Source organism: Myotis brandtii, unplaced genomic scaffold, assembly GCF_000412655.1.
Source record: "Myotis brandtii unplaced genomic scaffold, ASM41265v1 scaffold191, whole genome shotgun sequence".
In the NCBI taxonomy this organism is placed as follows: Eukaryota; Metazoa; Chordata; class Mammalia; order Chiroptera; family Vespertilionidae; genus Myotis; species Myotis brandtii.
Genome location: NW_005357115.1, coordinates 3054218 through 3076057, shown reverse-complemented (window position 1 = coordinate 3076057; position 21840 = coordinate 3054218). Strand labels below are relative to the sequence as shown.

At 47.3% G+C, this 21840-nt stretch overlaps 1 long non-coding RNA gene across 2 annotated transcripts in view; it reads left to right on the top strand.

Moving 5' to 3' along the window:
• The first annotated feature begins 5296 nt into the window (after window positions 1-5296).
• LOC106725832 overlaps window positions 5297-21840 on the top strand; it is a 48742-nt gene continuing 32198 nt past the window's right edge. For both annotated transcript variants that reach the window (XR_001361812.1, XR_001361813.1), the window contains exon 1: window positions 5297-5415. This is a non-coding gene — a long non-coding RNA (uncharacterized LOC106725832). The remainder of the gene's footprint in view (window positions 5416-21840) is intronic.

The window sequence follows — 21840 nt, the reverse complement described above, 5'->3', positions numbered from 1 at the left end:
CTTGCCGATCCTTTATGAAGAGTTTGCTGGGGCCTCTGTTGGTGGCCCAACTGGTCAGGGAAGGGCTGTGGTATGCAGGGTCAAGAGGGAATAGGCAGGAAATGTTTGTGATAAGAGGCTTCCCCTCTCACAAGCTCCCCTCCTTTCCAGACCCAGCTGTGGGGTGAGGACACAGGGAGCTTTGGAGGCTGCAAGAGCCAGCCTTTGGGACCGCGGCAGGAAGGGCTGCATTTGCAGGGGCCCCCGGGGCCTGGAGAAAGGCAGCACTTGGGGATATGACCCTGGGAACCCAGCCAGGGCTGCCTTCCTTTGGGATCAGGAACTTTAGTCAGACTTCATAAGGCTAAATCAATCCCTTAAGAAAAAAGAAAACAAATAAAACCTTGGGGTTTGTTAATCCACGTTGCTGAGCGGGCAGAGCGGGTCTAACTAAGGCCTGGCCCCAGGGCATTTCTTGCTCCAGGTTGGTCCCACTCGGAGCCATTCATAACGTTAACCAGGAAAAATGTACCGAGGAGGGCCAGGCTGGAAGCTCCGAGAAGGAATCCAACCCAAGAGCGTCTTCTGCAGGGGTTGGAGTTTCAGGAACGCGTGTCATGCAGCTATTTGCAAAGCTCTCTCTGCTCCCCGGGCTCCTACTGTCTCCTGTTTGCTCCAGGCCCGGCAACTTCACCATCTGTGGTTGGCTTGGCCGGCTCACAAAGGAGCATCCCAAGGATGGGGGCCAGGCTTTGGGCCTCCTGCTATTGTACCAGTGCCTCTTCTTAAGGATTAGCAGCTTCTATCTACCCCTTGGGGCTGCACTGTAAATGCCTGTGTAATGCTAATTTGTGGTTGGCAGGAGATTGATTGGGAAGGAGCTGAACAATGACAAGAGGTGGCTGAGCTCCCTCCTTCTCCTGGAGGGATTGTGTGTGTGTGTGTGTGTGTGTGTGTGTGTGTGTGTGTCTGCTAGGAGGCATGTAGCAACAAAGGCACAGAGAAGATGATTCAAAGAGAGGATGAGAAGTGCACAAGCACAAATTCAGAGGATTTTTTGATAGGAGTGGCAACCCATCCCCTTTTGCCATATTCGATTTGTCTTTAGCAAGTCACCGGGTCTAGCCCACACGTAAAGGGAAGGATTACTTATAGGAGGCAAGAATCATGAGCGCCATTTCAGAAGCTGCCAGGACACTTAGAAAGATCCCAGCAAATGCCTGTGACAAAGTGCTTAGGAAAAGATATTGTTCCTTGGTCTAGTGCAGGGGTGGGCAAACTTTTTGACTCGAGGGCCACAATGGGTTCTTAAACTGGACCGGAGGGCCGGAACAAAAGCATGGATGGAGTGTTTGTGTGAACTAATATAAATTCAAAGTAAACATCATTACATAAAAGGGTACGGTCTTTTTTTTTTTTTTTAGTTTTATTCATTTCAAATGGGCTGGATCCGGCCCGCAAGCCATAGTTTGCCCACGGCTGGGTGACATGGTCTGGGATGTGCGCTGGTTTCCCCTCAGTGGCCCTGGTCTCTGCTGTCCCATCTTCACCCCTGTTGAAACTGCTGGGTGTTCTCTGAAGGTATTTCCCTGCACTCTCTGGGTGTGGGCGGCAGACAGAAGATGGATACTAACTCACGCTCACACTGTCTTCCTAACAGCTTCTTCATGAACGTGTGTGGTCTTGCATTGTGGTCAGCGTACAGATAGTTTAATTTCCTGCTCACCTGCTCGGTGGAGGCTCTGATTTCTTCTTGCATTTTTTTCCTTGGGCAGCCTGTGGGCAGGTATTTCTGTCTGACCATCTGGGAGCCATTCACCTTTCTGGTGGCCTGAGAAAGGAATTAATTTCACTTGTTTCTTTAGCCCTATCTGCCTTCTGTGATGGCAAGTTTACCTTTATCACCTCTTAAAATTCTTATGACAAACGAGGACGTTGGTCCTTCAGGTTATCTGCCAGGATTCTTTAGGTTCCCCAGCTTTGTGCAATGGCAGCTCCTCCTTTGGTTTTGCTCCTCGGGTCTTTCTTTTGCACGAAGGCTTTAAACATCCTAGATATACTTCCACATCTGTACCTCCCCACCCACGGCCCACATTGGTGAATTCAGCGGGACTACACCAAGCCTAAAGTACTCAGAAAACAGCAACTGAAAGAGAAAAATCTGACCCCTGCCCTCACCCTGTCCCTTTGGAGACTCCTGAGGCCTTTGGCCTCCTAATTCTGGGGGGGGGGGTAATTTGGGGAGAGCAGGGTATGGGAAGATAGAGGAAATTCCTGGACAAGAATGAGGTGGGTCGGGCCTCTTTATCCTGTGCCAGCTCTATGGCTCGAGGGCCTACTTGTCTCCCCTAAGGCCTCCAGAAGGTGGAGAAATCCTGGATTGAAATCCCCCTACCAGATGGGGCATCAGGGGCTTCTCTTCCAGAGTCTCAGCTCAGCCCACCACGCGCTGCTGGATTTTTGTTGGAAGGAGTGTTGAAGAGGCAGTGGTCATACACTGGGTGATCTGGCCCTAGAAAAAGGCACTTCTGATAAGTGTCATGATATGTGTTTCCTCAAAATGGTGCTGCATGAAGGGGATGACTAATATCCTGGTCAGAATGAAGGCAACATTTTAAAAGTCCTCCACACACCATCGATATACTCATTTCTAATAGGTGAATGGACATGGTCACCATTTCTAAGGCCTGTTGCTCTAGTGTAGTGGTCAAGAATGTGCACTCTGGTCAGATAGGCCTTGGTTTGAATCCCAGTCCCTTCATTTACTATTTATGTGACCAGAGCTAGCCTCTCAAAGTCTCAGTTTTGTCATCTGTAAAATGGCTATGTGATGGTTTCTCTTCTCATAGGGTTGCTATGAGGATTAAAGTAATAAATGTAATAGTATACATAGCATAGATGCCCTGTGCATAGTAAGCCCTTAAAATCTATTATTAGTCTTATTATCTCTGCTCCCAGAACCTTCTAGCAGCTGAAGCCTCTGTTTTTGGGATCTTACCATCCTCATTATACATCTTACCTGATGGAGACTATTTCTTTACCCCCTCCCCTCCCTTGACTATATAGAGCATTTGATGACCCTTACATTAATTTCCGTCTCCACGATCCTCCCCATATGTGAATCAGTGTCTAAGTCCTATCAGCTCGTCACTGTGAAACGTCCCCTTGGGCCTAAGGGACAGTCCAGCTGGGAGGCCTCCCTCCTTATCGTTGATGACCTCGCTGTGAACCTTACTGAGGCACTGAGGAGAAATGTAAAAAGTTCAGACAAGTTGTTATTTGTCATCCCCCTTCCCCCCAAAGTTAATGGAATTTAACGCACACTCTAAAACACAGAACTGAGTCAAAACCCTTTTTGTCTATAGCATAGAGTGAACGTTTCACTGGGCTGGAGAGCCTGGCCAAAGAAACCTCCCAGGAGGCCAGCTGGAATGTCTGTGGTGGGTCGGGTCTTTCAGCGTGAGAGGAGGTTAGACTAGGGGACAGGGAACCGTCAGTGTGGCCTGAGGCGCCATGGTGACCCCAGGCTATGTCCACAGCTGCTCCAGGCTGAAAGTTTCCTCAGTTGCTACAGGGAACCCTGGCAGAGCAGTGCCCCATGAACAGCCAGCCAGTCGTTCTCACTTGGCAACTGGCACACTGCTTTCCATAGCAACAGGACTCCCCACTCTGTCCTCTCTGAGCCCCATCTCAGAAGCTTTTTGGCGTGGATATCAAGACCCGGGTGTGTAGTCTTTTCAGAAAGGATGAATCATCTGCATACTTTATCCAAATAGAATTGGGCTTTCTGAGCCCAAAGCTCTCATGCGATGCAAATAGTGATGCCGAAGGCAAGGATGTCAGGGTGTTAGAGAGGTTGGCTCTGCTCCCAAAGCAGGAATGCTGAGTCAGTTGATGGAGGCAGATTTTGATGAGTGCTGTGAATTACTGGTTTGGCATGGGATGTGGAATGGCTTTATACCAAATCATTGGTGGGGGGAAAGGGTTGATATCAGCAGAGACCCCAACTTGCTTTAGAAAGAGGGGCGGTGTCTGTTAGCTCCTTCTCAGAGATCTGGAGAGCTTGTGGAATATGACAAAAACCTCCTGAGGAGGGTGAAACTGATAAGCTGTCCCCTAAAGGGCGGGGGAGGATCATTCTTTCTCAATGATGACTGTCCTGCCCATCAGGAGCGGATAAAGACTATTTCTCAGGTAGGACAACAGAAGTGAGGGATCTGGGATAGGGTGATCTTCAGGTGGCTGGGAGTGAAATATCTGCAAATGGAGTGAAGATAGTTTTCCTTTCTGATTACTCCAGAAGAGGACAACACTGACTGGATGGTGGAAGATAGTTGCCTTTTGTACGGAGGCTGGCTGGAGAAGGAAGAGAACAGTGCTGGAGAGCTCTGCAGGCTGATGAGTTACTGGGGGAGCTCAAACTTACTTTGGGAATCTGACCATTGATATAGGTCAGTGATGGCGAACCTATGACACGCGTGTCAGAGGTGACATGCGAACTCATTTTTTTGGTTGATTTTTCTTTGTTAAATGGCATTTAAATATATAAAATAAATATCAAAAATATAAGTCTTTGTTTTACTATGGTTGCAAATATCAAAAAATTTCTATATGTGACATGGCACCAGAGTTAAGTTAGGGTTTTTCAAAATGCTGACACGCCGAGCTCAAAAGGTTCGCCATCACTGATATAGGTCTTTTTTCTGTTTTGTTTTTGTTAATCCTCACCCAAGGATATTTTTTCCATTGATTTTTTTTTTGAGAGAGAGAGAGAGAGAGAGAGAGAAACATTGATGTGAGAGAGACATCTTGATGGGTTGCCTCCTGCACACTGACCGGGGTCGGGATCAAACCTACAACCCAGGTACATGCCCTGACCAGGAATTGAAACTGCAACCCTTTGGTGTATGGGCCAATGCTCCAACCACTGAGCACACTGTCCAGGGCTTGCTTGTTTTTTATTCCTCATCCGAGGATATGTTTTTATTGAGAGAGAGAGAGAGAGAAGAGAGAAACATTGATCAGTTGCCTCCAGGGATTGAATCCACAACCTAGGTATGTGGGTATGTGCCTTGACTAGGAATCCAACCAACAGCTTTTTGGTATACAGGACAACACTCAACCAACCGAGCCACCCAGTCAGGGCAATGTGGGTCTTATTATTGCCTGGATTATTTCCGTTTCTTTATGTGTTTATAACAACTAAAGAGAAGGATGAATTGATCTCTGCAGTTTTTATATGAGAAGATACAGTTAGTCTCTGATTTGAGCAGATGGATGAGATTCCTAATTTCCATCTTTATGTTTGCCTGGAGGTTTTTTACAGGAAAGGATCATTGATGTGGGCTTGAAACATGGTGCCTATGAATGGGATGTACACTCTGCGGGCCATGGAAAGAACTTTCCTCTGACAGCTGGAGACAGCCTTCTGTGTGGGTGAGTGGGGACATAATCCCTTTTATCCTGGTTGTGGTTTTCCTAATTACCTCTTTAGCAATGCTGTTCATGACTGCCACAGGTGTCAGACTTTGTATGGGCAAATGATGAGAGCGGACCAAGATCCTTGGTCATTCCTGATCCGTGTGGCTGGACCTTCAATACCGAGAGGTCTTCTTCTCCATTGCAGTTCCTGGTGCTGGGGATGGGAGGTATTTGTTTATTTCTGAAAAAAGTCCAGAAACCAGTCAGGAAAGGCAGCCCCTCTTTTCAAATCCAAAAAAGAAGCTGCAGTGAAAGAACTGGGGTGGGGATTTGTCATTGCTTTGGAAAATTGTCCTTTACATTTACAAGTCACAGGAAGTTGGCAGAGAAGAAACAGCTGGATTCTTGTCATCACCTTAGCTCTTGGCATATTATCTCAAGATACAATGCACTACTCTACACTTGGAAAGCGTGTAGAAACATGGGAAGTGTGTGATAGTGGGAGCGGAACACTGGGGTTTTAGACTGCCCCGACCAGCTGTGGAACCCTGGGGAAGTTGCTTTGGCTCTCTGGGTCTCTCCAGTTTTCTCCTCCGTTGGTGGGGGTAGGGAGAGTGGATGGACAGGGATTAGGTGGTCTCTCTTCTATGACTCACTGGCCATAGCATGACCACGTGTCATACACACACAGCCAAAGATGTTGATTGCTCTCAGCAGCATTGCATTCTCCCCTCCCCTGCTTCCCCAGCGGGTTATCTTGCTGACTCGACTAACACAAACCCCATCTGGACACAGTCCAAACGCCAGATGTGCCCCCGATTAGTGTCGGTCTGGGGAATGTTTCCATGACTGAAAGGTCAGTGTCAGCTGGAAGTGCCCCGAGTGGGCGTCTGCCCCCCGCCCATGTCAGCTGTTAGAGTTGAACCTTCTATTATCTCACCGGCCAAGGAACTTAGGTGGGGTTGCGTGGGGGTGGGGGCTGGCCAAGTTCAGGAGGGCCTTGTTTTACTCACCTTCCTTCTTTGCTCTCTGCTGAAGGGCAGAGTGTGATTTTGCACTTGGAAGAGACCCCAGGGGTGTGCAGAGAGGAAAGTCCTGCTGGTGTGTAACTGAAAACACTTTGTTCCCCTTTAGATCTGCAATGTGCTCATGTCTCTTCTGATTTTCTTATGGCGGCCGTCACCTCCACTATGGAAAGAAAAATGAACAGTAATGTTGTGATGGGCCGGGCTGCCATGTTTTACCCTATTTACAGGTCATTTTAAGTATCGCTTCTACACTTCAGACAGGCTTTCATGTTTAATTTCACTCGTGTAGGGCTATGCTAGGCTTTCCTCTAGGTAGCAATGAAAATTAAACACAATTGAGTTTGATGTGTACCTTATTGATTCCAGACCCATTTCAGTAGACTGTGACACTTCAGCGACCTGCAAATTCTACACATTAGAGTTCATATTTTATACAAACGCCGTACATCCAGGACATGGATTCGAATTTCTATCAGAAACATCCAACTCCTAACAGAAGACACAGGGCAGAAGATGATAGTGACTGAAGAAGATGCATTGTAGATGATATTTATGGTCATCCCCTATGAAAAAAAAATTCGTGAATAATTTCATGGAAGTCACACCCAAGAGGGAGTCATAATTCCCTCAATTCCACATTGTTCTTTGGGTTCTCTGTAGCCTGCTTCTTCTCCCACAAGTCACCACAACTTCATTTCCAAAGGATGGTTGTAGGAGAGGGGAGAGGTTGTGTGATAGCCTGGCTTGGGAACTACCAAGTAGTATAAACTGCTCGGCACTTTTGATTGATTATGTCCTGTCGAAGCAGAGTGTGTGACTCTGGCCCACGGTTCCTCTGGCAGAGGCATCGAAGGCTACTTGAGCAAAGGGAACAATTGGTAACAGAGCAAAGCGGGGTAGGCGGGTTCTGACCAGTCATTGGTCTCAGGGATTGTGTCAATCTCTCTTTTGCAACTGAGCTGGGAATTAGAGGCATTATTCAGGCCGAAGTGGGAAAAGGGGAATTTTTACTAGAGGGCATGGCCTTCTGAGGCAAGGGAAGAAAGTTCCCAGCTGGGGCAGGGAACAGAGGGAAGTCAGAACAGCTTGTGGAGAGTGGTATTCCCCTCGGGGGGTCACAGGGCCATTTGTAAAATGACGCCTAGATGTTGGTGTACAGCCAAGGCTGCACATTAGCATCACCTGGGGGGAGCTTTTACAATCCCTGATGCCCAGGCCCCACCTCAGACCAATTACATCAGAATCTCTGGGGTGGGACTAGTTTTCAGGGCTCCCAAGGTGATTCCAATGTACAGGCAGGCTTGAAGCCCCCTGATCTATGACTTTCTAATCAAAATATGGCCCAAGGACTAGCACCGTATCAACTGGGACTTGTTAGACATGCAGAATCTCAGGCCCCACCCCAGACCTACTGCGTCAGCACCTGCGTTGTAGCAAGGTCCCTGGGAGATTTTTTTTTTTTTTTATCCTCGCCCAAGGACATTTTTCCACTGATTTTTAGAAAGGGTGGAAGAGAGAGGGAAAGACATAGAGAAATATCGATGTGAGAGAAACACATCGATTGGTTGCCTCCTGCACACGCCCTGACCAGGGCCCGGGCCTGGGAGGAGTCTGCAACCAAGGTATGTGCCCTTGACCGGAATTGAACCTGGGACCCTTGGGTGTGCAAGCCGATGCTCTATCCACTAAGCAAAACCGGCTAGGGCACTGGGAGATTTTAAGTCTATTAAAGTGTGAGGAGCTATGATTCTCAAACTTTGCTGCACATTAAAATCACCGAGGGAGCTTTTGAAAATCCCAATGCCCAGGAAGCACCTTGTATCAATTAAATCAGAATTTCTGAGGGTGGGATGCAAACACCAATAGTTTTTTTTTTATTGGTTCTCAGGTGATTCTGATGTGCATGGTTTCTCAACCCTGGCTGCATATTAGAATTTCCTGGGGAACTTTTAAATGCCCTACTCTCAGAAATTCTGATTTAATTGGCCTGAATAGGCAGCAAAAAGCTTCCTAGGTGATTTCAGTATAGAGCCAGGGAGAGCCCCTGTACCAGAATGTTGGCCCAACTCACCGAAGGAACAGCCAGCTTAAAAGCCTTGCTCCAAGTCAATGGGTCCAAGAACACCTAAAGGAAAGGAATGACCAGACCATGTCTAGACTTATCTGTCTCAGGGCTCTTTGATATTTGATCTCCTTACATGTGACAATTACTATACTCTTTTATGAATTCAAATATTTGTGTGCCTCTTTACTTTTCTAATAAAGTCCCTTTTGAAAATTCAACCTCAACTTAACTGAAATAAGGGGCAAAAGCATTGGTCACATCTGGACCACAGGAGCTGGGAGCAGCTGAGGGATCAGATGAGATGGAGGCAAGAGGGGTCAAGACAGAGAGCTCGACTGAGCCAGGGATTGTGATTTTTTTGTCCCTTTGACGCTGTGGTACTCTCTCACCATTGCCAACATGACTGTGATTCAGGTAGTGCTATAGAAGGTTGCTGGATTTAGCAAATAACACAAGGGTGCTAAGTAAAAATTGAATTTCATATAAACAATGAGCTGTTTTTAATATAAGTATGTCCCATGCAATATTTGGGATGTACTTACAGTAGAAAATTAGTTGTTGTTTATCTGAAATTCAATTTTAACTGGCTATCCTATGTTTTATTTGACAACTCTAAATTCTCAGTGTTAGGAAATCTGCTCTGAGATTTTCTCCAGGGCTTCAGTAGGGCCCTGCCATCTGATGTGAGGTCCTTGAGTGTTTGTTTGAACCCTGTCCCTGGGAGGTGCACCACCCTGGGTTCTACAGGGGTTGCTCAATACCCCCAACCTAGCACTGGCAGGGGTCTGTGGGGGGATTGCCTGTGGATAAAACCCTTGCACTTCACCTCTTCCAGCTCTCCTGCAGTCCTTGGTGTTGAGATGATTCCTGGGTGTTCCTCAGAAGTACCCTCTTCTCTCACTGTCTCTTGCTCAGTTTAGGCTGCATGTGTCCAAGAGGAAGGGAGCTGAAAGGCCTTGATGGGCAGGAGGCGACAGTGTTGAGCCGATGGTGACTCAGACATATGTAGGGAAAGGGGGGTAGAGAGGAAAGCATGGTTCATAGTTGCAGCCGTGGCATGTCCCCGAAGCGGCTGTTCAGTGTCTGAGCTTGGTGTCTGGCTTTCTGCAGAGCCTGTTCCACCGAAACGTGTTCAGAGTCAAAAGTGCAGTTTCCTGTTCATTCAGCTCCAAACAGCTCGTCCCCTGCTGACTTCAGAGTGTGTGGGGCCTTGAGGGAGGGCAGAAGGAGGCAGAGTGGGAAAAGCCAGCTGCCAGCAAGAGGCACAGACACATGAGAGATGTGCAGAAGGGGTGCAGATGGAGGGTGGAGAGGGGGAGAGAGAGAGGCAGAGGGTGGGGGAAGACAGAGAGGGAGGCGGAGGATAGAGAGAGGCGAGCATGTAGAAGGGAGGAATGGAGGCAGAGGCCTGATTAGGGAGCTGGAGATGTCAGAGACGCTCAGGATGATCAGGAGGGGGACCCTTTGCTCGTCCCTCTAGCTTGGCCCACTGAAGATCTAAGCTGGTGCCGGTCTCTTCCCTGAAGCAGTCTCTCACCCAGTTAGCCTCAAGGAAAGCCCAGAAGGGCTTGTGCAGGCTGAAGAATAGGCTGAGCCGAATCCCGAGGCCATGCTCATTTTCTCTGGGTGCCCAGAAGGTGAGTGCCCCCTTCATGGGGCCATGTGCTGGGCAGACCCCGTAGGCACAGCAGAGGCTGGAGAGCTGGCACGCCCCCCACAAGAACACACACTCACAATATCTACTGCGGGAAGTCCTCCCCCTCTCCTTCCTGATACCATTGTCTTCCCAGAATAATAAATCACCGCAGCTTAATAAAGGTCACGGACTTGGTTTTGTGTTTCTTCTGGGATTCAAGTCTCAGGAAATCCAAGCTCTTCTCTCTCTCCTTCTGTTTTCTGTTCTCTCTTGCCTCCTTCCTGATGGGCTGCTGTGGGGAGAGTGGGGTTTTCAAGAGCATCTTTCCCCACAGGCACCTAGACATGGTGTGGGGAAGACTCTCAAGAGAAACCTCAGTAGCTGGTGGTAAATTAAAATGATAAAAGGGCTTTTTGCCTCGAAGACAACTTCGTTGTGGGCAGGAATAGTCAGAGGTTCTCTGGAAGATCGGGAGAGAAGCCAGGGGAGGGGAAGACGAGTGGGAGGGAGGAGCTTCAGAACAGGGCAGATTTTGTGCAGGGCTGAGGTAGGGTTCCAGATGATCGGTATTGACTGGTAGATGGAGACAGGCTGGGCCTTGCTGACTGTTAGGGGTTTGGCGGATCACATCTCAGCTAGGGCCTGGCCACTGGTTCCGAGTCTGTTCTCTGTGATGGAGTACACTTGCTTTGGAGACTGAGAGGCCTGGCCACTAGAGGAAGAATTGGCCTGGTCCTATGTGCCAGCAGCTCAATCTGGAATCTAATTCAGAAACACAGATCTTTGGCTAAGTTGTATGCTGGATTGTTGGACAGTGTGTCAGGTCCTGGGAACCCTGGAAGATGGGCTTTGGTGGCCTCTGGGGCCAGGCTCATATTCTCATCCCAGCCTAAGAAAGAACAGCTTGCCCCCCTGGCTAGCACACATGCCCCTCTGGCTAGCACACGTACCTCACTCAACTGGTGTGGGTCTGGCCGGCTCTCATTTGTCTACCTCTGACTCGGCCCAGACTTGGCCTGAGGACCCTGAGTCTTGCCTAGGGGAGACATCAGTGGGGAAAGATTCATGGTTGAACTTGTGTAGGATTGTGATGTACATTTTTTTCCATGGAGTTGGGGGTCCGAACTCCTGGCTAGTGTGTGTTTAGGGGTCAAGGAAGGAGAGCTTAGAGGTGGGGGCATGGCTGGGATGACTGGTAAAGGAGAAAGGGCCCAGCTAGCTCTTGGTCAGCCCCTGCTCTTTCTTCATCATCTCCTGGCCCTTCTCCTCCACCCCTGGCATTCCTCATATTCTGGGACAAGGTCTAAATTGGGCACTTGGATGAGACATTCCCCAGGAGCTGCCAACCTTCCAGGTCCAGGGTGGTCACAGGACTCACTGGCTCCACGTCTCCTCCTCTTGGTTTGGCCCTCACCCTAATCCCCACCAGTGCCTGATGCCAATGTGTCACTGCCCACTGAGGTCCTTTTTTCTTGTGCCCGTTGCAGGCACTGTATGTGTGTGTGTATGTGTGTGTCTACACGTCCTCTTTGGACATTTGACTAATCCCTTATTGGCCCCCAGTGAGACGCAGTTTCCACAATCCTTTCCAAACCTGGACTTAGTGGTTGGAGAAAGTGTCCAAGTACAATTTGTTAAACATGTATAATTCTCCCCACCCGTCAGGCATGCTGCCACTCCTTTGGGACATCTTCCCTTGGGGCCTCGGCCCTGTGTTTCTGCATCATGCCTGGAGTCCTAGGGTCTAGACCAGGGGTGGGCAAACTTTTTGACTCGAGGGCCACAATGGGTTCTTAAACTGGACCAGAGGGCCGGAACAAAAGCATGGATGGAGTGTTTGTGTGAACTAATATAAATTCAAAGTAAACATCATTACATAAAAGGGTACGGTCTTTTTTTTTTTTAGTTTTATTCATTTCAAACGGGCCGGATCTGGCCCGCGGGCCGTAGTTTGCCCACGGCTGGTCTAGAGAGTGTGCCTGGTCCACCCTCATCATGAGCAATTAGTCTGTTGCCTCTCAGAGCCCAGGCTTTGGAGCCAGCCAGACCCAGGTTCAAATTCTGACTCTCTTGCTTATGAGCTGATAACCTTGAGCTAGTTAATTTCCCTGAGACTCAGTTTGCTGATCTAAAAAGGATACCAATGAATGCCTTCTCTCAGGTCACTGTGAGGACGGGTGGGCTCATGGAAATGAAGCCCCAGGCACAGGTCTGAGTTCCTGGTCTCCGCTCTCCTCTCCTCACAGTTGTTGGAATAGAGCTGGGCTTGTGGTCAGCACCCAGAAAAGTGGCAGTGACTGATTCATGATTATGGAGCCTGCAATTATTGGGATGAAGTCCCTAAACAGGGAAATAGCTCTAAGCAAACCCATTAATTAGGGCCTGTTTGCAGTTCCTTTGTACGGGCTGTCATGTGTTAGCTCAGAAGCGCTACAGGCCCTCCACCCCCCAGAGGTCATTCTGGTAAAATAATGACCAGGGGGAGGCTCGGCCTGAGGTGTGCAATTCCCACCTACTTGTGACCTTCACGCCCATCCTCCAGGAGCTGGTGCAATAAACAAGTTACCAGGTGACAAGCACAGCCCTCATAAAGTGGGGCCACTGCCTTGAGGAGACATTAAGCCTGAGCTAATGGACTTTGCCAGGGAGCAGGGACTCCCTGAGGCGCAGGAGGACTATGACCTCATGGGGAGGCTTGGGCCAGCAGCTACTTTTTAAGAAAAAAAAAGAAAAAAAAAGAGAAAAGCTTAAAAATAAGAATAATAAAGGAAAAAGAAATACAAAAATAGAGCATTACAGAGATTATAACTTACATGTTTACATGTATCAGATTAATAAGTCCAAACCCAACATGCAATATAACTGTTATTTCACAATAATTTCAGGACTAATAAAAATATTCATTGTTGTGCACTGCAAGCAAGCAGATGATAAGCTAAGCTAAAGGGATATAAATTTAAAGTAGGGTGATGAATGTGTGTCTGTCCTGGGACAGTCCCCATCCCATTCTATGGGGATTTATGGGTCAGCTCAGAACCAAGGGCCCTGGCCTCTGTGGGGCACTGTGGTTCTCAGAGTTAGGTGGGGCCCCGATTACAGAGACTCATCCCTTTGGGAAACTAAGGCCCATTCGCAAGCCATAGACCTTTTATATATATATATATGTTTTATTGATTTTCTACAGAGAGGAAGGGAGAGGGATAGAAAGTTAGAAACACCGATGAGAGAGAAACATCGATCAGCCGCCTCCTGCACGCCCCCCACTGGGGATGTGCCTGCAACCAAGGCACATGCCCTTGACCAGAATCGAACCTGGGACCCCTGAGTCCACAGGCCGACGCTCTATCCACTGAGCCAAACCGGTTCTGGCAGCCATAGACCTTTAAACAAGAGATGGGGCTGGCCTCCTTCAAAGGCAGTGCAACTTGTGGCTGGTGTGCATCTATGCTGTGCCGACTTCTGCCTCCTGCACATAGTAGGTGCTGAGTAAACACTCTAGAGCCACCTGCTGCAGGCACAGTTAGCAGGTTTCTATTCACTTCTGGGATGACTGCTGCCTTCCATACTCAATGGGAAAGGGAACTATATCTGACTTTTCCCTCCTGCATCCTCAGAATAGAATAAGAACTCCATAAATAGATGTTGAAATGCATTGAATAGAAGTGCCGTGATTCCCACACAAACGAAATCAGGTTCCTTTTCCTGGGCTTCTTTCCTCCATTCCAGATCCGTTTGTGTTGCAATTATGTCTGTTTCCTTGCCCTGGTCTGGTATAGGCTCTGAGCATCTCCTTGGTAGCCCAAGTACGCAGCCCAGTGACCGGCACAAAGAAGGCGCTGGGCAAAAACCGGTGGCTGAACTGAATGAACGGTTGGGTGAGCGAGTCTGCAGGGCCGGCTGACAGAGGCTGCCTCCCCCAACCGCAGGCCCAGCGTGCTTGGAAGCTCCGTTTCCTGATGAGTGTTTTCCTGTTTTACCAATCTTTGTCTGTCTCTAGAAGCCCATGTTCTCTTCTCTTGGTATCAGGGCACATCTGGTTGTTGGTACATGTTGCTTAGTTAGAAACTCTTAAAACAGCATGAAATTGTTAGCACGTTGCTCCCGCCTGCCAAGCTGTTCTCGAGACTCAAGCTTTTGGTGGATTTGGTTTTCTGTTTGTTTTCTGTTTTCACGCAGTTTAGAAAATTGGTCTGTGACAACCTTGGGGGAAATAAGCCTGTCTTGAGCTCTGCCAAGGAGAGGGCAAGCCTGAGATGAGGGCTGGGGAGGGGGTGGGGTAGGAATCAGCGTGGAGAGGCACTGAGTCCTTGCTTGCGTACCCTTTTCTTACATTTGGATTCAATGCTCAGGCTAGTTTGATGTACAGGGAGAAGGATTCCCAAAGGAGGTAGAGGGGGCCTGGGTGGTACATCAGCATGGACCAGTGTGGCACCTTTAGGTTATAGAGGACCTGGATGTGCTCTCTCAGAATAAATGCTCTTGGGGTGGGGGCTGTGAAGGAAGATGCCCCTACCTTGTGCATGGGATTTCTCTGCTATCTTGGGGTGTCAGCAGCACCAGGACTCAACTTTCCCCACATGGCCCCAATATGCCATCCTCCTCTCCCCCCTCTTGGTAACTCTTGTCTCTTGGCAACATTTTCTCTTTCTGGAAATGATCTCATCTGGGGAAAAGTCTGGGCTAGTGTGGTTCCCCTTGAGTGGTAGTTGCTGTCCTTGCTGGGCATGGAGACCCAGCCTCCGCCACTCCTGGAGGGTCAGACGGGACACAGGGAAAGGCAAGTGGAAAGGTTCTGGCACCCCAGGCAGGACTCATTTGACTTCTAGTGGTGGAGATGAGACTAAGAAAGTGTTCTTTCATCAACATGCCTACAGCAGCACCCCCTTCCCCCAAGCACCATGCCTTGTCTTTGGTACTCTCTGTTCCATCTCTCGCTACTATTTTAACATCTCTCCTTTCATCCTTTTCCACAAGAACATGGCCTCCATGCCAGTCTCAAACCTCTCCTTAGAGCAGTGGTTCTCAACCTTCTGGCCCTTTAAATACAGTTCCTCATGTTGTGACCCAACCATAAAATCATTTTCGTTGCTACTTCATAACTGTAATGTTGCTACTGTTATGAATCGTAATGTAAATATCTGATATGCAGGATGGTCTTAGGCGACCCCTGTGAAAGGGTCGTTCGACTGCCAACGGGGTCGCGGCCCACAGGTTGAGAACCACTGCCTTAGAGGATGGTTCTGGGCTGTGCTGCTGGGTTGCAGGTCTTTGTGAACAAGTCTGAGATTTCCATCCACCCTGAATGAATCTCAGAGCACAGCCTTGAGGGCCCTGCTACAGAATGAATGTTTGTGTCCTCCCCAAATGCATATTTTGAAACCTAATCCCCAAAGTGAGAGAGCACAGCCTTGAGGGCCCTGCTACAGAATGAATGTGTCCTCCCCAAACGCATATTTTGAAACCTAATCCCCAAAGTGATGGTATTAGTAGGTGGGGGCGCCTTTGGGAGGTGCTTAGGTCACGAGGGTAGAGTCATCAGGAATGGTTAAAAGAGACCTCAGTGAGCTTCCTTCCCATTCTACCATATGAGAGTACAGCAAGAAGACGGCCAACTCTGAACCAGGAAGGGGGCCCTCACCAGACACCGATCTGCGGGAGCTTTCATATCAGAATTCTAGCCTCCAGAACTGCGAGAAAGAAAATGTTTATTTTCAAACCATACAGTCTGGGGAATTTTTGTTATAGCAGCCCAAATGGACTAAGACATCCCTAAAACCTAAGTTCTCTAAGGGAACCCTTGCTTATTTGGTATGTACACTGTTCCAGACACAGAACGTGTGGGTCAGATGTGATGACTTGCCCAAGCCATGCAGGCGGCATGTGACACAGTGACAAAATGACATTTAAAGGCATGTCTGTCTGATATCAAAGCCCTTCTCATTCCTCTGCTGTGAGGGTTCATGAACTCAGGAAGAAGAGGGATTCGAGTGCTTTGATTCAGAGTGTGTCATCCTGCCCCAGCCTGGTGCTTCTGCTCTCACTTTCTCTCTTTCATTCCCCAGCTCCGCTAAGCCTTGCCATTAAGTCTACATCAAGCATGTCAAACTCGTGTCCTGCAGGCCACATGCCTCATTTATTTGTAGCCTTTGAGTTTGACATGCTTGGTCTACATCAAGGCAAAATGCCCTTTGTCACCACTCTTGAGTTTTAGTTAAATATATTAAAATGGGTCTTTAATTTAAAAAGTTGGAGGAAGGGCGAGAAGTACAAAAAGATACCATCGTAAGAGTTTATAAATTTCAAATTCTGAATGTTTGGTAAGGGTTACAGGCACAGGATGCCATATTTCAACCCAGCCACATCTTGGGGATCCCTGAATGTGGTTCCTTATCAGGCTGTAGGAAATCTCCCCTCCCTTCTCCCTCTCTGCCTTCTCCTCACCTGGCACGGATTTCAGGCAAGTGTCCCTGTCACGTGACTGGGGTTCCTGAACTGGAATCCATGGATGGACTTCTAGAGCCTATGAATTTCCAGAAATTGAATGAAAAAAATGTGATTGCATGGTTGAACATGCTTTTCCTGGGGAGCCTGTTCACACATTTCATCAGATCCACAGAGAAGTTGGTGACTTCCAATGTCTAAGAAGCCCTGGAGGTGCACGTGGAACTTCCCTGTGAGAAATTTACCTGAGCGCTCAGTGCTAGGGCAAGTTTCCCTTCCTCTGGAGGCACTGGTATGTTTCTCCTCCTGTAATCAATTTTCTACCCATGACACATGAAAGCATTCTAACTCATTCCATTTTCATTTTCTAAAAATATTTCTACTCGGGTCAATTCAACTTTGTGTAAATAGTATAGGAAGAGCTGATTCCTCAACTGATTAATCAGCTTCTTTTTTTTCCCCACTAAAAACATTCTTATCAATTATTGTTTCTGCCACAGGAAGTTTTCTATGGTGGCTGTGATGTAGAGTGAATGTAAAGCAACAGAAAGGGAGAAGAGACAAAGCCTGCAGTACATTAAAATGTCCTTGGGGGACAAATGTCCATAGGGATGGGGTCAAAGTGTCCTGTTTCAGTCTCTCCACCAGGAGAAGGTCTAGGGTAGGAGGAAGCAAGCCCCTTATTGAGTGAAAGGAAGTGGCCACCATTCATGGGTTGTTGTGCCTTCCCCAGGAAGGACACATTTGATAGGAAAATGGAGACATCATCGAATTCGAAAGATCCCTCTGAGCTGTCTCCTTCTTCTAACCACCCAAGTGAGGCCCCAGTGTGATTCATCATGAAGTCATTCTTGTCTGTTGGGTCCTGTAGGTTTCCCTCCATCACGGAGTCACTCAGAGCACTTACTCTCACTGCAGTGCCAGGGTGCCTCCTGGCTCAGGTGGCAGGGACCCTTGGGACACTTGCCTAGCTTTAGAAACATCTCTGCCACTTACCTTTATGGGCCCCATTTATTTATTTGAGTAACTACTGAAGGATAATGTTGGGTAAGGTGGTGTGGTGCAGTGGTAAGAACAAGGGGTTTGGAGTCAATCAACCCTTGTTCAAATCCAAGTCATGCAACCATTGCTAAGAGACACATTTAAACACTGTTCTTCCTCACTCTTCTCTCAAGGGCAGGGCACAACCAAGGATGTTTACTGAGCCCCGGAAATAGGGGCATTTCCTCCCACTATTTCCTACACAGCAGCTGGGGCAGGATAGGCCGAATCTAGGCATTAACTATCTCTACACTGGGCTCATACTTGGTCCAGCCCAGTTCACTGAGATAAGAGTGTTGGGCCAAAGACACAGCTAGGCCGATGTGATGGCTGGAACTCTAGCAGCAACCTTAGAACATGAGAATGAGAGACATACTGTAGCATAGCAGAGCAATAGGCTGGACCCAAAGGATTGAGGGAATGCCAAATAGCCTTGGATTGTCAGCTTCTAGTGTTTTTTTTTAAATTCAGAACAAAACAAAACAAAACAAAACAAAACACCAACAGACACTTGTCTTGTTTTAATCACTGTTGTATAGGAACTAACCGTTACGAATCCAGGGTCACTCATTTGGTTTCTGGAGTCAGATTACCTGAGTTGAAATCCCACCTCCATCATTTTATTAACTCCAATGTGGGTAGATTTATTAACTCTTTTTATTTTTTATTTTTATTTATTTTTTTGTTTTTTTTAAAAATATGGAATGCTTCACGAATTTGCGTGTCATCCTTGCGCAGGGCCATGCTAATCTTCTCTGTATCGTTCCAATTTTAGTACATGTGCTGCCGAAGCAAGCACTAGATTTATTAACTCTTATAAGCCTTCAGTTTCCTTGATTCTAGAGGCTCCCTTCAACCTTGACAATGAATCCTAGGCTCTTTCTTCTTCCAGGAAGACTCCAGTTAGCCAGTGTTTTAACTAGGACAAAGAAGGGCTGTGAGTCACAGAAACGCCCCCCCCCGCCCCCCCAGATAACTGGAGCTTAAACTAGGTGCATATTTATTTCTCACTCACATACATAGGTCCAGAGTTAGGGGGTGTAGGACTGTATGGTAGGTTCATAATCACCAGCTTGGCATGCCACCTCATGGTTTAATATGGCTACAAGAGCTCCAGCCATTGCATCACATGCTGACCAGCAGAAAGAAGAGATAGAGTAAGAAAAGCAAGCCTTTAAGGATACTTGCTAGAAGTTACAAATGCCAACTCCACTTACATCTCACTGACAAGAACTTAATCACGTGTTTACTTCTAGTTGCAAAGGTAGCTGGGAAATATAGCATTCATTCTGGGTGGCTAGATGCCCACTAAAAATGTAAGCTTCTTTTGCTAAGAAAGGGGAATTGATCAGGAATGGTCCCTGCCCCAATCAGAATGCAGTTTTCTAGAATCTTCCTTTAGCCTTGATCTAGAAGATGATGGTGGTGGTGTTGGGCACAAAACATCTCTTTGTTTGTAAGGTGGCCAACTTGGAGTTCTAATAATGAACACACATTAAAAAAAAAGAAGATAAATACTGCAAGAGGAAATTCTGCCCCCCTGATTAGTCTGGTCCTTATATAAAAGGAAAGCAGAAGCTTGACTACCTCACGATGTCTGTAAATGCCAGCATTTTCCCTCAAAGTCTTCTGAAATCTGCCAGAAATAACCAAGTAACAAAGAGAAAACAAAGAAATAGACAGATCCGGAGAAGCTGGAGCAGTGGAGACTGGGGACCGGAGCAGACATTCTGGGAGAAGGGAGAGAAGCAGCAGCCGCCCAGGTCAGAGGTGGAGCGGCTGAAGATGCAGACATCTCTGCTGAGTCTGGGTGCTGTGTTGGGGTACAGCCAGGTGGGGTGGGGTGGGGCAGAGGGGAGAGGGAGAAATAGAGAAGACCCAACAGTCATCGAGTCACACTTGAGGACATCTAAGGTCTTGACACCAGGCTGAAGGGAAGCTGGGCAGGGCAAGTCAGAAGTCTCAGGGGTGAGGAGGAAAGGATGGTTTTGGCATATAAATATCTATATCGGCTTCTATGGTAAGGACCCAACACAAAGACGGTGGCCTGTTAGAATCATCCCCAGTTACCAAGTAAGTGTCACACTTTATCACAATATACAGGAGTGGGCAAAAAAGGTTTATAGTTGTGAATATGCAAAACACAGAGTTTATTCTTATATTATTACTTATTAACTATTGTATTATTTATGTGTACTACAACTGTAAGCCTACTTTTGCCCACCCCTGTATAATGCACATCAGTGACTCAGAGCAGTCCTGTCGTATAAACAAAAAAACAACGGGTTTTCCCCTAGAGATTTTTACTTTTTTTTTTTAACTAGGGAACCTCTTTTTCATGGAACACCAATCAATTGCCTTTTGCTCTGGTGTTCCTCACAGCACCCTCTAGAAAATTATGCCACAGAGAAGTAAACCAATTGCCCGGGAGAAGTACTACTATTTTTAGTACTAAATTCAGACAGAGTTACCCCTGAGGATACTTAATAATGAAAACACTGTGTGATGTAATGAGCAATGTCTTCAACAGCCTTGTTCCCCCAAATATAATGATGCTTTTCATGGGACTGTTTCTTGTAATTACATTAAAAAATGCTGATGGCATCACACCAAAAACAGTTCAGCAAAAGCAATTCTGCTGGGGCCTATGTGATGCACTCCAGGTATCCGTGCTTCAGCTGCTCTGGCAGGATCCAGGGATTGGTGTTAGACACTCTGGGAGAGTCGATGAACTGCTTATCCTTCAAGCAATCCTCTCTGAATGGTGTTATTTCTCAGCAAGGCTTTTAAATAAATATTTAGTGGAGGGCATTTAAGCCGTCCTTCCTAGCTGGACCCGAAAGGCAGCGCTCAGCACTCTTTGTTGCCTTCTGAGTGCCTGTCCACATGTGTTAACTGATAATCCAGCTGGGATGAGGTTGGCATCCCTTTGGAAGCTGACCCCTCCCATCACTGTCCACCAGCAGGACTGGGACTCTCTCCTGAAGTTGCCTTGAGCTCATTCCAGTGCATAAATGAATGAGCAAACCAGGCCCCCAAAGCCTCCCCCATTGACCATGGCTGAAGTAGTGCCCATGGCTAAGAATATTTTTTAAAAATATATTTTTATTGATTTTTTATAGAGAGGAAGGGAGAGGGATAGAGAGCTAGAAACATCGATGAGAGAGAAACACTGATCAGCTGCCTCCTGCATGCCCCCAACTGGGGATTGAACCTGCAACCAAGATACGTGCCCTTGACTGGAATCGAACCCGAGACCCTTTAGTCCTCGGGCATGGCTAAGAATATTTAAGATTGGTATAACCAGACCCTTGCCACAGCCAAATAAAATCTTGGCAAAGCACCAGAGAATGCCTGGCTTTGGGCAATGCTACTGTCAGGACCTTGTCCAAAACAAACTTTCTGTTAGTGCCAAGGTAACTAAATGAAGTAACTTGTACTGGGTTATTATTTATAAATCGGTTAAATTGTAGAATACCTTTCAGAGATAGCACATTAAACCTGGGACAGTTGATCTGTGGGCTCTCTTTCTGGAAATAATTGGCTGGCATGGCCAATTTATTTTCTGGTCACCTATAATTTGAGATAATCAGATGTCATCTCTGTATACAGGAATGCCTGTCTTTTTGCTCTGCATGGGGTTGGAGGAGGTTGGGATTGGCATTTAGTACCTCCAGAAGATTATTAGGAAACAAGCTAGAAAGAAATGATCCCAGAACATATTCCTCTTTGTACTTGTCTGGACAGGTTTCACGGTTAGAAGTTAAAACTCCCTGAGGTGGGAGGTGGTTCCCATCGTTCCGAGCTGGTCTAGAGAGGCATCAAGAGTCCAAGTTCTAAGTAGATGCCTAGGCCAGGGTCCGCTCCAGGTCAACAACAGTTGCACATAATCTAATATGCACTAGGGATTGAATGTAATAGTGATTGATTGAGTGAGTGTTCCAGTGGATGGAATAGCTGGGTCTGAAGCTTGCATGCTCCCTAAAGTGTAAGAATTTGAAATTTGCTGAAATATGCACTTGCTTTGCTGACAGTGCAAACCTGGAGCGGGGAAAGAGCCTCTTATTAACGGCCTCAAGCATTTGCGTTTTGTTTTCCATCATGGAAGTGAAAAGAATCTTCTCTGTGTATGTGTATATGAGAAATAGATCCTCCTCAAAAGCCAACTCCTGTTGCTAGGGAAAGAATTTGAAGAAGTTTAAGGCAAAAGACATTTTGGAGGAATTAGA